Source organism: Alexandromys fortis, unplaced genomic scaffold (genome assembly GCF_014885135.2).
Source record: "Alexandromys fortis isolate MF-2015 unplaced genomic scaffold, M_Fortis_MF-2015_v1.1 scaffold_100_3062768_6864082, whole genome shotgun sequence".
NCBI classification, from domain to species: Eukaryota; Metazoa; Chordata; class Mammalia; order Rodentia; family Cricetidae; genus Alexandromys; species Alexandromys fortis.
The window spans coordinates 3,535,417-3,546,070 of NW_026067993.1; the positions used below are offsets into that span (position 1 = coordinate 3,535,417).

At 44.1% G+C, this 10,654-nt stretch overlaps 2 protein-coding genes across 5 annotated transcripts in view; one reads left to right on the plus strand and one right to left on the minus strand.

The window, feature by feature from the left end:
• The window catches only part of Rfc4 (replication factor C subunit 4), a 751,101-nt gene that overhangs the window by 509,940 nt on the left and 230,507 nt on the right, over positions 1-10,654 (plus strand). The gene's annotated exons all lie outside the window — the stretch shown is intronic.
• The window catches only part of St6gal1 (ST6 beta-galactoside alpha-2,6-sialyltransferase 1), a 144,388-nt gene that overhangs the window by 46,299 nt on the left and 87,435 nt on the right, over positions 1-10,654 (minus strand). The window contains exon 1 of one of the 4 annotated variants that reach the window (XM_050159972.1): positions 8,823-8,841. The exons of 2 other annotated variants lie outside the window; for them this stretch is intronic. The gene's annotated coding sequence lies outside the window, so the exon portion shown is untranslated. Of the gene's footprint in view, positions 1-5,233; positions 5,379-8,822; positions 8,842-10,654 lie in introns of those variants that run through there. One more of the 4 variants, XM_050159971.1, reaches the window with a different exon arrangement.

Below are 10,654 nucleotides of genomic sequence, written 5' to 3' on the forward strand. Positions count from 1 at the left end.
AATTTAATTGTAAGAAAATTTAAAAAATAAAAATAAAGAGGGCTATATTTTTTAATATGGTAAAAAAGCCTCTCAAAAGGAAGAGTAGAGCAAGTAGGAGAGATAAATCATAAATTAAAAACAACAGTTGAGAAGCATATGATATTTAAGATTGTTCTTAAGCGAGCCCTAGAAGGAGCGTTAAAATAATAGTTTATAGACTTGACAACACTTGGCGGTCTTGAAAACAGTCTTATGCACTCCTGGGCAAGCCACAGTAAAGTTGTCAGGCCACTGAAGGAGGAGTAAGCAGCTTAACCCTTCTAGAAAAGTACTCAGGCTTTAAGATCTAGTGACTATTGATCAAACTGCCACAAATCTAGGGCTGAAAAAAAAAAAAAAACCAAAAGACAAAAAAAGAACAGAGGAAATATGCTTTTCAGTCTCCTCAAATGTAAAATGAGTCCCTACCTCCTACCCCCGTGGGGATTAAAAGAGGATTAATGAGGAAAGAATGTGAAATCTGTAAAGCCATAAGTGTATAAAAGGAACAGGGTTTTAATCTCAAACCTATTTATAACGGTGAAAACCTATTGACTTAACTTCTAAACACCCCTTAAAGTTACACCCACGTTTTGTAACTACATAGAAGAAAACACTTAAAATATTTTAACAGAAACACAGAACATGCCATCCATACACACATGATCTCAGTCACAGGTCATGCATGTTCAAGAGTCAGGCCTGGAAAGTTGGTGAAGAGCTGGCATTCTTTCTTTTTCTGACTCTGTTGGTTAACTAAGGCGAACTCTTGGGGACAATACTGAAAATACACTTCATCCTGTGCTTCAGTTGGCTGCATAACTGTGAGCTGGCCTAGAAGCCTATTTCAGGACATCTAGCGTTGTAGACTATAACCTTGGGCCAAGGAGTCTCCTAAGACTCAGCTAGTTTTCCTGTAAAATGAAACCCAGAAGAGATCCTATCACAAAGGACTAGCCACACTCACAGGGTTAACCTCGGTACCCTTACAACCAGCGTTGCCAGCAAAATGGAGAAGATGCTCCACTGAAGACCATGGGCTCTGGCTGTAAGAAGATGTTACTGTCATGAGCAGGAGCAAGACAGAAGCAGGCTCTAGGCATGGCAGGAGCACATGTGAAAGAAGCCATTTGGTCCTTTACCAAAGAGTGTGGTGGGATTTTATTTGTGCTTTAACAAATAAAGCTTGCCTGAAGATCAGAGAAGCAGAGCTGCCAGCCATTAGTTCTTACCTCTACGAAATCCTCAGACTGAATAGGGCATCCTGTCTCTACAAATCCTCAGACTGAAGCCTGAGCTCCTGTCTCCTCCCACCTCACCTTCCTCTCTCTGCCCAGCCATATCACTTCCTGTCTCCACCTCCCTATCGGGATTAAAGGTGTGAGCCAACACCTCTTGACTCTGTTTCTCTTTTAGACTGATTCAACCTTCTGTAGCCCAGGGTGACCTTGAACTCACAGAGATTCATCTACCTCTGTCTGTCTCCCAAGTGCTGAAATTAAAAATGTGTGCCACCAATGCCTGGCTTCTATGGCTAACTAGCATGGCTAGCTCCACACTCTGATCTTCAAGAAATCCGTATTTGTTAAAGCACAAACAAAATATCACCACAAAAGAGTTCAGGACTGGGGTTGGGGATTTATTTAGCTCCATGGCAGAGTGCTTGCTTAGTAAGTCCAAAGCCCTGGGTTCAGTCCTCAGCCCAGAGGGAGGAAAAAAACGTTCAAGGCTTTCTTTACCAATTCAGAGAATAACTGGATTTGGAGCAGTCTCCTGGAAGAATCAGACAATTTCTCTGACAGTTCCCCCTCCATTCATAAGTTCCTTTGTGGTGTCAGTATTTACCACTGTATGTGCATTCATATTCATTGATGGCTTCCTCTTTCCATTACAGTTATAAGAGACCTTGTTGGCCTTCTTTAATGCTATAATAGTTATCAGTTATCATAATATTTTAATATAATATATTAATATAATATAATATAATAGTTATCAGTGAGTAACTCGAGACCCTTGGGGAGCATTGAGCACATAGTAGGAGCTCAGAAAGTGTCTGCTGGATGAAGCAGGTCTTCAAACAGGTTTGCTTACTCCAGGCATTGTGGACAGAAGAGGCTCTTTCATAACCCCCTCAGAGAGCACTGACCCTTGGATGAACCTCTTGCCTGCAGATGAAAGTTTCCCGCCAATCTGTTGGGACATGTGATTTCTGATTGGGTAACACCCTCAGACATCAGAAGTAGCCACCTACTCCAGTTCTTCCTTCGCCACGTCAACTGCATTTCCTCAGAAAGCCTTGCTTCCTAAAATGATTGAAAGCCAAGCCTAACTTGATCCCCAAAAGTAAACCAGTTGAGGATGTCTGTCCAGATCTATCATGGGTCAAGAAGGGGCTTCCAAAAGATTCACTGCCACTGATGAGATGGTGAGAGTCTGGTGATCTTCAGCCAACTGCAAAAGTGAGTCCAGGACCCTTGGCTCTGAACGACAAACCAACCACTGTGATAAGGACAGTGACGATTCATTTAGCATTGGGTACATGCTGAGCATTGACCCGAGTTTACAGTTCAGAGCACATTCCTTGTTATCGGTCTGATCTGGGGGAAGAGTCCATGCTCTGCCTCTCACCAGTCTGGTGATCTTGGTTGACTCAAGCCCCAAGACTTGGCTAGCACACGGTAAAGTGAGGATGGTGACTGACCCTATATCCCAGGCTTATTTTAAAAACCAAGTAAAATGAGAGGCCCCCAAGGGACTGCAACAGCCACAATAATAAGTGTGTGCACATCAGTTCACTGACGTCACCAGCCCCTACTCTGTAGAGGCCAATACTATCCCAGTGTTACAAACAGGGGAACAGACAAAATAATAATAATAATGATAATAATAATAATAATAAATCTAGAGAACTCTCAATGTTCCAGGCCCCTTTGACCTTTAACTTTTTTTCTGTGTGGACTGTCTTTCATGTGGGCTATGCCCACTTCACCTTCTAACACCAACTCCTATCTTTTAAGTTTTCCTTGTTCTCGGTTTAGTTTGTTTGTTTTTGAGTCAGGGTTTCTCTGAGTAGCCTCGGCTGTCCTCAAACTTGCTCTGACAACCAGGCTGGCCTTGAATTCATAGAGATCCACCTGCTTCTACCTCCTGAGTGCTAGAATTAAAGGCGTGCACCACCACCACCCGGCTCCTCATTCTCATAGAGACCATTGACTCTAATGTGCCTATTCCAGTCCTCTTCAAACTATGGGACAGCTCCCTGATTGCAGATCTGTTGCACCCACATAGAGAATTCTTCCTTTCAGACATCTCTGCCTCCCTTCACCTTGCCTGTAATTATGAAAGACTCAGTCATTTTTAAAGAAAGAATAAATTGCCTTTGGCACAGCCCCATCAACCCTTCCCAAGCTGTTGCTCCTCTCCTTACCTCTCTTTGACTAGTGTTGCCTTAGCAGCTTCCTTCTCAGAGCCTGGGCATAGACCAACCAGCTGTGTCCTTGTGTAGTATAGGTCCGTGGTAGGGGAAGGAGGTTCTGGGTTTGAGTCTCAGGACACAAAGCAACAAAAGAGCACCCATGGTGCTTCTTAAATGCATACTGCTCATCCGCAGCATAGACTCTTTAGATCAGAATTATCTAGATTGCTAGAATTCCCTTTCAAGCATTTTGCAGGTGAGCTTTTTGTCTGTGGGTTATTCGAGACAACAGGAAGATTTCCACCTCTAGTGGTACATGGCTGTGCAAGCAGAAAGACTTGAACATGAAAGAAAAATCACCTTCCCAGTAAAAAAATACACTGGGTGGCTTAAGCTCTGCTCTCTGAGCCATGTCGGCTCAGAATGACAGCCACTGACACCTGCTCAGCACATGGACCTGAAGGCTGTGGGAAGAACCCTTTCATAGCATCCTTGCAGCAAAGACTCTGGATGGTCTATGCCATTGACTCCTGCATCCTGCTTACTGTTGGCATCTCCTCTCTAATCCAGAAAAAGATGCTCCTTTTCAATCGGGAAAATTTTTCTACTGACTCACTGTCACTTTCTCCAACACTTTGCCTGTCTCGACGCTCAGTGATATTCTTTGCTATCTGAATGTATCCTAGTCCCCAGGCCTCACAGTTCTTCAGTCTACTCTACTAGAGTTGATTGAGATCTCAGCCACTCCCACTCAAGGACAAAACTCTGGTCTATTTATTTCCAAAGAAATCTACCCAACCAATAACCTCAGTTTAAGACATCCTCCTTCCAATTATCACTCCTGTCTTTGGACCTTACTCTAATGATCACCTCAACCCCAATGATATTCTCTGGATGCCCTCCCTCTCCCCTCTAGTTCTCATGTCCTCCTGGCCACCTGAAATTCTAGGGTCAATCCTAGGATGTCTTTCCTACTGACTTTCATTACACACAGTTTGTTAAATTCCAATCCTGGCTAAATCAAACTCTCCTAGTCCACCCCAGCAGTCATGCAGCTGAACTGACGAGAAACATACACATACAGACACACGGACACACACACACACACACACACAGAGAGAGAGAGAGAGAGAGAGAGAGAGAGAGAGAGAGAGAGAGAGAGAGAGAGAGAGAGAGATTTACTGATTTCATTTCATGTTATTGCTCACTGACANACACACACACACACACACACACAGAGAGAGAGAGAGAGAGAGAGAGAGAGAGAGAGAGAGAGAGAGAGAGAGAGAGAGATTGATTTACTGATTTCATTTCATGTTATTGCTCACTGACAGCCAGTCTGTACTTAAGGCTGTCGGGCAATGATGGTCTTTTCCCAATATACTCATCTCCCACTCTGGTAGAGTTCTGCTTGATCACCCTTGATGGTCTCGCTCCACTCTGATGAACTTGCTGCTTGTTTGCTAAAAAAGCAGAATGTTCCAGTACAGAACTTGCTCCCTGCAGTCACAGCCCACATTATCTGACTTCACCCACATTCCTCTTGTTATTTCAAAGAACTGGCCCGGTCTGACATTTACAGTGACGGCGACTTATCCACTAGATTCTATATTTAAACCCCTCAAGCCACGCGAGTGGCCAGACCCCTCTGCTGAGAACCTCTAACTACCAGGTTCCACCTGTAAGAATTGCAGCTTGGATTATTAGCACAGCATCTTACGGCCCTGCTCCAGGGAACCCCAGTGTAGTAACTCTGTTCCGCAAGGGGAAGGTTTCCCTACCAAAAGGGTTACCTACAGATCTGCTCCGCTCCTGGCTCTGGTGAAAATTGTTACTTCTCTGCTCAGCTTCAGAGGAAAAAAAAGGTCTCGCCCAAACCTCATTCAAGAGATTTATTGGGAGGGAAGAATCCAGGAGGGTGGCTGTCTCTGCCAGCATTGAAAAGGGCAGCCCAACAATTGAATAGGCACAGGGCTTATATGAGGCTTCTTAGGGGTGGAGTTTTTCCAGGGTGAAGATTTTTCAGGGTAGGGATTGGCCAGATTTCAGTTGAGTTTGGACAACCTCAGAGATTGGCTGGATTTCATGCTCAGGGATTGGTTGGTTTGGGGTTCAGGGATCGGCTGCTTTTTGTGCTGAGTTGGTCAAGGGCTGAGTTTCTTGGCTCTGGTTTCAGGGTCAGTCAATTGTCTCTAGTCTCAAGATTAGTGTAGTTTTCTTTGGCTGGCCCTTTTCCTCTATATTACCCACAGATTACTCTAACTGCCCTAACTTCTGGACTCTGCCCCTACCATACATAGTAAAAAGTCCAATCTCTGGACATGAAATCCCCTCCTTCCTGGAAAGCTTTATGGTGGAAAGTTCTACCCTCTTCCCAAGAAATTCTGTCTAAGTCTTGTATTCTGTTCAATTTGCTGCTGTTTCTAGCACAAGCAGAGGCAGCCACCCTCTTAGTTTTTCGCCCTCCCAATGAATCTCTTGTGTGAAGTTTGTTGTGTGTTATGACTTTGTGGTATTCCTTGGCTCCCAGCTGCCAGGATACCTTTCCATTTGAGCTGTAACGCTTATACTATATACTCTTGCCTATTTAAGGAAATGGTTTCATGAAGTCCTCCCCTTGTCTTCTGCACTACTAAGTGTCCCTTTCTCAAAGGTGACCCCATCTTTAGATAACTGCACTATTATTCTCCTATCAAAAAAAAATCCTAAACTAAACACAAGTCATCTCTCATGCATGATTCAGGAAGCCCCCGTGAACTGTGGAGTCTTGGCGTCACTAAGAGTAGGGCATATAGACCTCATTTGCCCCCAGTATAAGACAACACAGAGAACATTCACCACCTATGAACACCCTGACCACAGATGTTTAATCTATATTGTCAGGACTTCAAATGCAATTCCAGTTATTAGGAAATTGTAGTGGGGGGAGGACCTTAAAATAGTAAATAGGGAAGTTCACAGACATTTCTTATTTCCTAATTCAGAAAATAAGATTTCTATATGACAACCGAACTGGTTTTATCAGCAAATCAATAAACATATGAAAACTAAATATCTTTAAAGATATAATATACAATTAGACTGTGTTTGAACCTTAATTTGAATAAAAAAAATTTTGAGAAGAAATGGGATTACTTGTAAATGTATATGCATATGTAGTGGGTGGGGTTTTTTTTTTTTTACTTTAAAATGCTTCAGACAAAACCAAACCATGGATAAAGCATACATGGGGAAAATATTTTTCAAATGTACTTGCATTACGTTATATAAGGAAAAAAACTGGTCCATAAACTCTTGATTAATGGCTATGATTTGGGAGTGGAAAGAGTAAAAACTGGAAGGTTATTACTCTGAAGGAACTCACTGTAAGGTCAGATACAACTTTTTTATAAAAGCCCACCATATGGTTCTAAATAAATTCAGTGTGTATGGCCCCTCTCCCTCTACCTCTCAACCCCATTGCACTTCCTAACCCTGGCTCTCTTATCTTCTAGTCAAACTCTCTGTTCCCCAATTCCCATCTTCCCATTCTCACTTCATCTCCCGACTTCATGAACCTGCTTTTGTTAGCGGCACCATGACTTCCACGTTGCCAACCAGGCAGTCTGCACTCCGTCTTCCTTTCACTCACCCATCAACAATGCTCTGTGCATCTGTATATCCTCCTTCTTGCCACACAGCCTTCACCCCCCCCCCGGGTTTTCTCCACCTTACTGCTCCCCCCACTCTGCCTCCGAACCAGCAGTCTGTAGCTGGCTCCTCCTCATCTCCCCCATCTCTATACTCTGAAATGCCCCTAGGTTATGTAGGCAGTCTCCACTCGCTCTAAGCATCTCACAGTCTGATCTCCCTCAACCCAAAAGGCAGTTGGCGTCCCAAACATGTTCACTAAAATACATCAGAGCAGGTTCTGGTGGAGAGAGGTGGAGGGGGTATGAAAATAAAGAGTGTGGGGTGGCAACAGGGGAGCAGGAACCAAATGTGGCAGCAGCTTCTCTCGACCCTTTCATCCATTACCCACAGACGCAGTACTGCAGAGAACTAGGCGTTTCCAGGAAGATCGCAAAACGTCCTGTCAAGCCCCAGGAAGGAAAAAAAGCACAAGAAGCAACAATGCTTACAGTGAGTTAACAAAAACCATTTTATACCTGACTTATACAATAAGACTTTGAAAAATGGGACTAATATTCTGAATATCCTTTCTTTGTATATTTACTCTATAAGCTATGTTTTTAATTAAAAAAAAACTATGATACATGAGAAATGGGGGTGCTAATAGTACTTTATCACAAATAGATAGAGATGCCTGACTTTGGAGAAAGCATTAGCTGGAGCTACGGTCTCAAAACTCCAGACTTAAATGCTGACTTTTCTACCTGTCCATTTGGGGAACTGAGTTCGGTAATCCTTGCACTTCATTTGCAAGACACAAGCTATACTTTAAAGTCACTGTACCAGGTATGGTAACTATTCAATGACATGTTTTTACCACACTGCCTCATATTCTCCGGGCAACAATACTTGAATGCTGTCTGTGTGCACTCTGTGTGCCTGCGATGTGGTGGGGCTCACGACAGGACTGCAACCACAGGAGTGCCTGAGGGAATACAATCAGCACCTGCGAACATCCTTTGGCTGTCCGATTCCAACACCCAAGCTCCTAAAGTTAGAAACCCACATGGGTCAAGATTAAAACTTCTCCTGAAGTGGAAGCCCGCGTGGGTCAAGATTAAGACCTTCCTCTGAAACACTTTGGACAAGTCACTATTTTGCTAGCAAAGGCACATGATAAGCAGCAAGAAAGTGTGTGACAGCTGGGGAATCTGAAAAATGAGTTTAGTTCTGAGCCATTTGCAATCGGAGGGGCAGCAGCCTTCGTAATGTTTACCCAAAGCCAAGCATAATAAAGCTAAGTGGGGGTAGGGGTGGGCAAATCTTGCCAAGATTAAAACTCTGAGAAAAAAAAAAAGGAGCTTTCTAAAAGGTTCAGGCTTCTAAAGGGTTCTCTTACCAGAAATCTGATGTTTCTCTAGCCTGGCGGACAAAGACGGAAAAGATGCCAGAGTCTTCAGAAACACTGGGACCTATTCCCACAGAGATAGTCTGACAGCCTAGCAAACAGAACTCGTGGGAGAAGGGCACTGACCTCGTACCTGTAGTCCCTGACCAAAGCCAGTTAATCTGAACTGATAAAACACCTCCTGGCCATTTGCTGCCTTCAGCCTCATACCCTGCAGGCAAATGTTTGCCAGTCTGTTGCACAGGTTCTTGATGAAAGCTGCCCTTCGCGCCCCATTAGCCCTCCTTCTACAGAAGGCATGTCACCCACTCCCCACGGCCAGCAGTAGATGCCATACCCCCCAGAGGGCATCTCCCCCAGTCTTACCACACCAAAGACCAAGCTGCATTCCGCTCCATAATCAAAGGGATAAGCAGAGGAGGACGGCACAGAAAGAGCCCATAAAGAGGACTGAGCAAACACCATACTGCTAACACATCCACTTCTTTTTCTCCACTCCTCCCCTACACCACACCACACCCCTAAGCTGCTGCAGGAAAGTAGAAAATTCCGGTCTGTCTTCGCACCAGGAAGAGGAACTGTTTCACTTCCTTCTAATCTTTACTGCCCCCACTGTGTGTGTGTATGTGTGTGTGTGCATGTATGTATGTATGTATATATATTTCTTCTTCTCAAGTGCCTTAAAGTTTCATATCAGTTCCCCAACCCTACAGCTTTTCTTGGCTGGGGTTCTATGAGGAGACTGAGTCCAAATAGCCCTAAACATTCTTTGTTTATAATATGAAAGGTCATATTATAATGGAGATCTAGAATGTATTAACTTCTTAAAGATGGCTCTCCCTGGCGCTTCTCACATTCTTCCTGCTCTGAAATCCTCAAAACTGAATGAGTGCCAGATTTCAGACCTTGAAGTAATACCCAATTATTTTAAGTTCAGCAGTTCTTGTGGTTTTTCTCATTGTTGCTCTGGTTTTACGTCTAAAAAGATTTAAGTCCTACCATCTAGGAGCACAGAAGTAGGGAGTGGGGCAGCTTCTTCTACTTTGTCGTAGTCCCAAAGTGTGGAGGAAACATATGCCCAGTGCTCACAGTGGGCACGTTCAACCAAGAAAGATGGAGAGGAGGGAAATCCTAAAAGCCAGAGATTCCCATGCCTAACATTTGCCCTGTAGTTAGGGGGAAATAAAAAAAATTTAAAAAAAAAAAAACAAGCAAATACATATGCAGGTAGAACTTTGAGACGAGATAACGCTTTTCCGCAGGCAATTAGAGTGGGCAAATTGGCTGAGTGGACAATAAACTGGGTGTGTAAAAGCTCCCCCCCCCTGACAAAAGGGCATCTTCACAGACTGGCAGGAGGTGCAAGGAGAGGGCCATGCAGCCTTCTCAGAGAAGAGGGTTCTACATGGAAGGAAGGATTCACAGATAAGAACAAGGCTGTCATACTTCCACAACAATACAAGGCCTGGAGCAGAGAGCTGGGTCCTGAGAGACGTCAGAGCCTGTGGGGCTTTAAACTGACATAAGACTTTTTGCTTGCTCTGGTTGACATGTTTGAAAAAGGCTCATTCCAGCTATGGTACTAAGAATCCGCTACAGTAGGCAACAGACCAGAGAAGGTACAAAAGGAGGGCATCCCAAGAAGTCTAGTGATTCATTCCTACAACCTCAACTCTCGGTGTAGAAACTGAGGCAGGGGCTTGAAAGCTTAAGTCCAGCCTGGAAAACAGTGTGAGATCCTCTTTCAAAAAACAAAACAAAAAAAGTGGTAATGGAGGTGGTGGCGATGGTGGTGGTGGTGATGATGGTGTTAGTGGTGATGGAGGTTGTAGTGGTGACGATGGAGGTGGTATCTATCGATTGTGTTGGTGGTGATGGAGGTTGTGGTGGTTATGATGGTAGTGGTGGTGGTGGTTGTGGTGGTGGTGTTAAAGATGAGGGTGGGGAAAGGGAGGAGGAGCTACCATTGCAGCTCATAGACTGTAGCTCAAAGAAGACACATAGACTTCTTTACTGAGGTCCTACTGTGTGTTAGCTTTGATCTTATCATACCATCTTACACCTGTCAGAATGGCTAAAATCAAAAACACCAATGATAGCCTTTGCTGGAGAGGTTGTGGAGAAAGGGGTACACTCATCCATTGCTGGTGGGAATGCAAACTTGTACAACCACTCTGGAAAGCAGTGTGGAGGTTTCT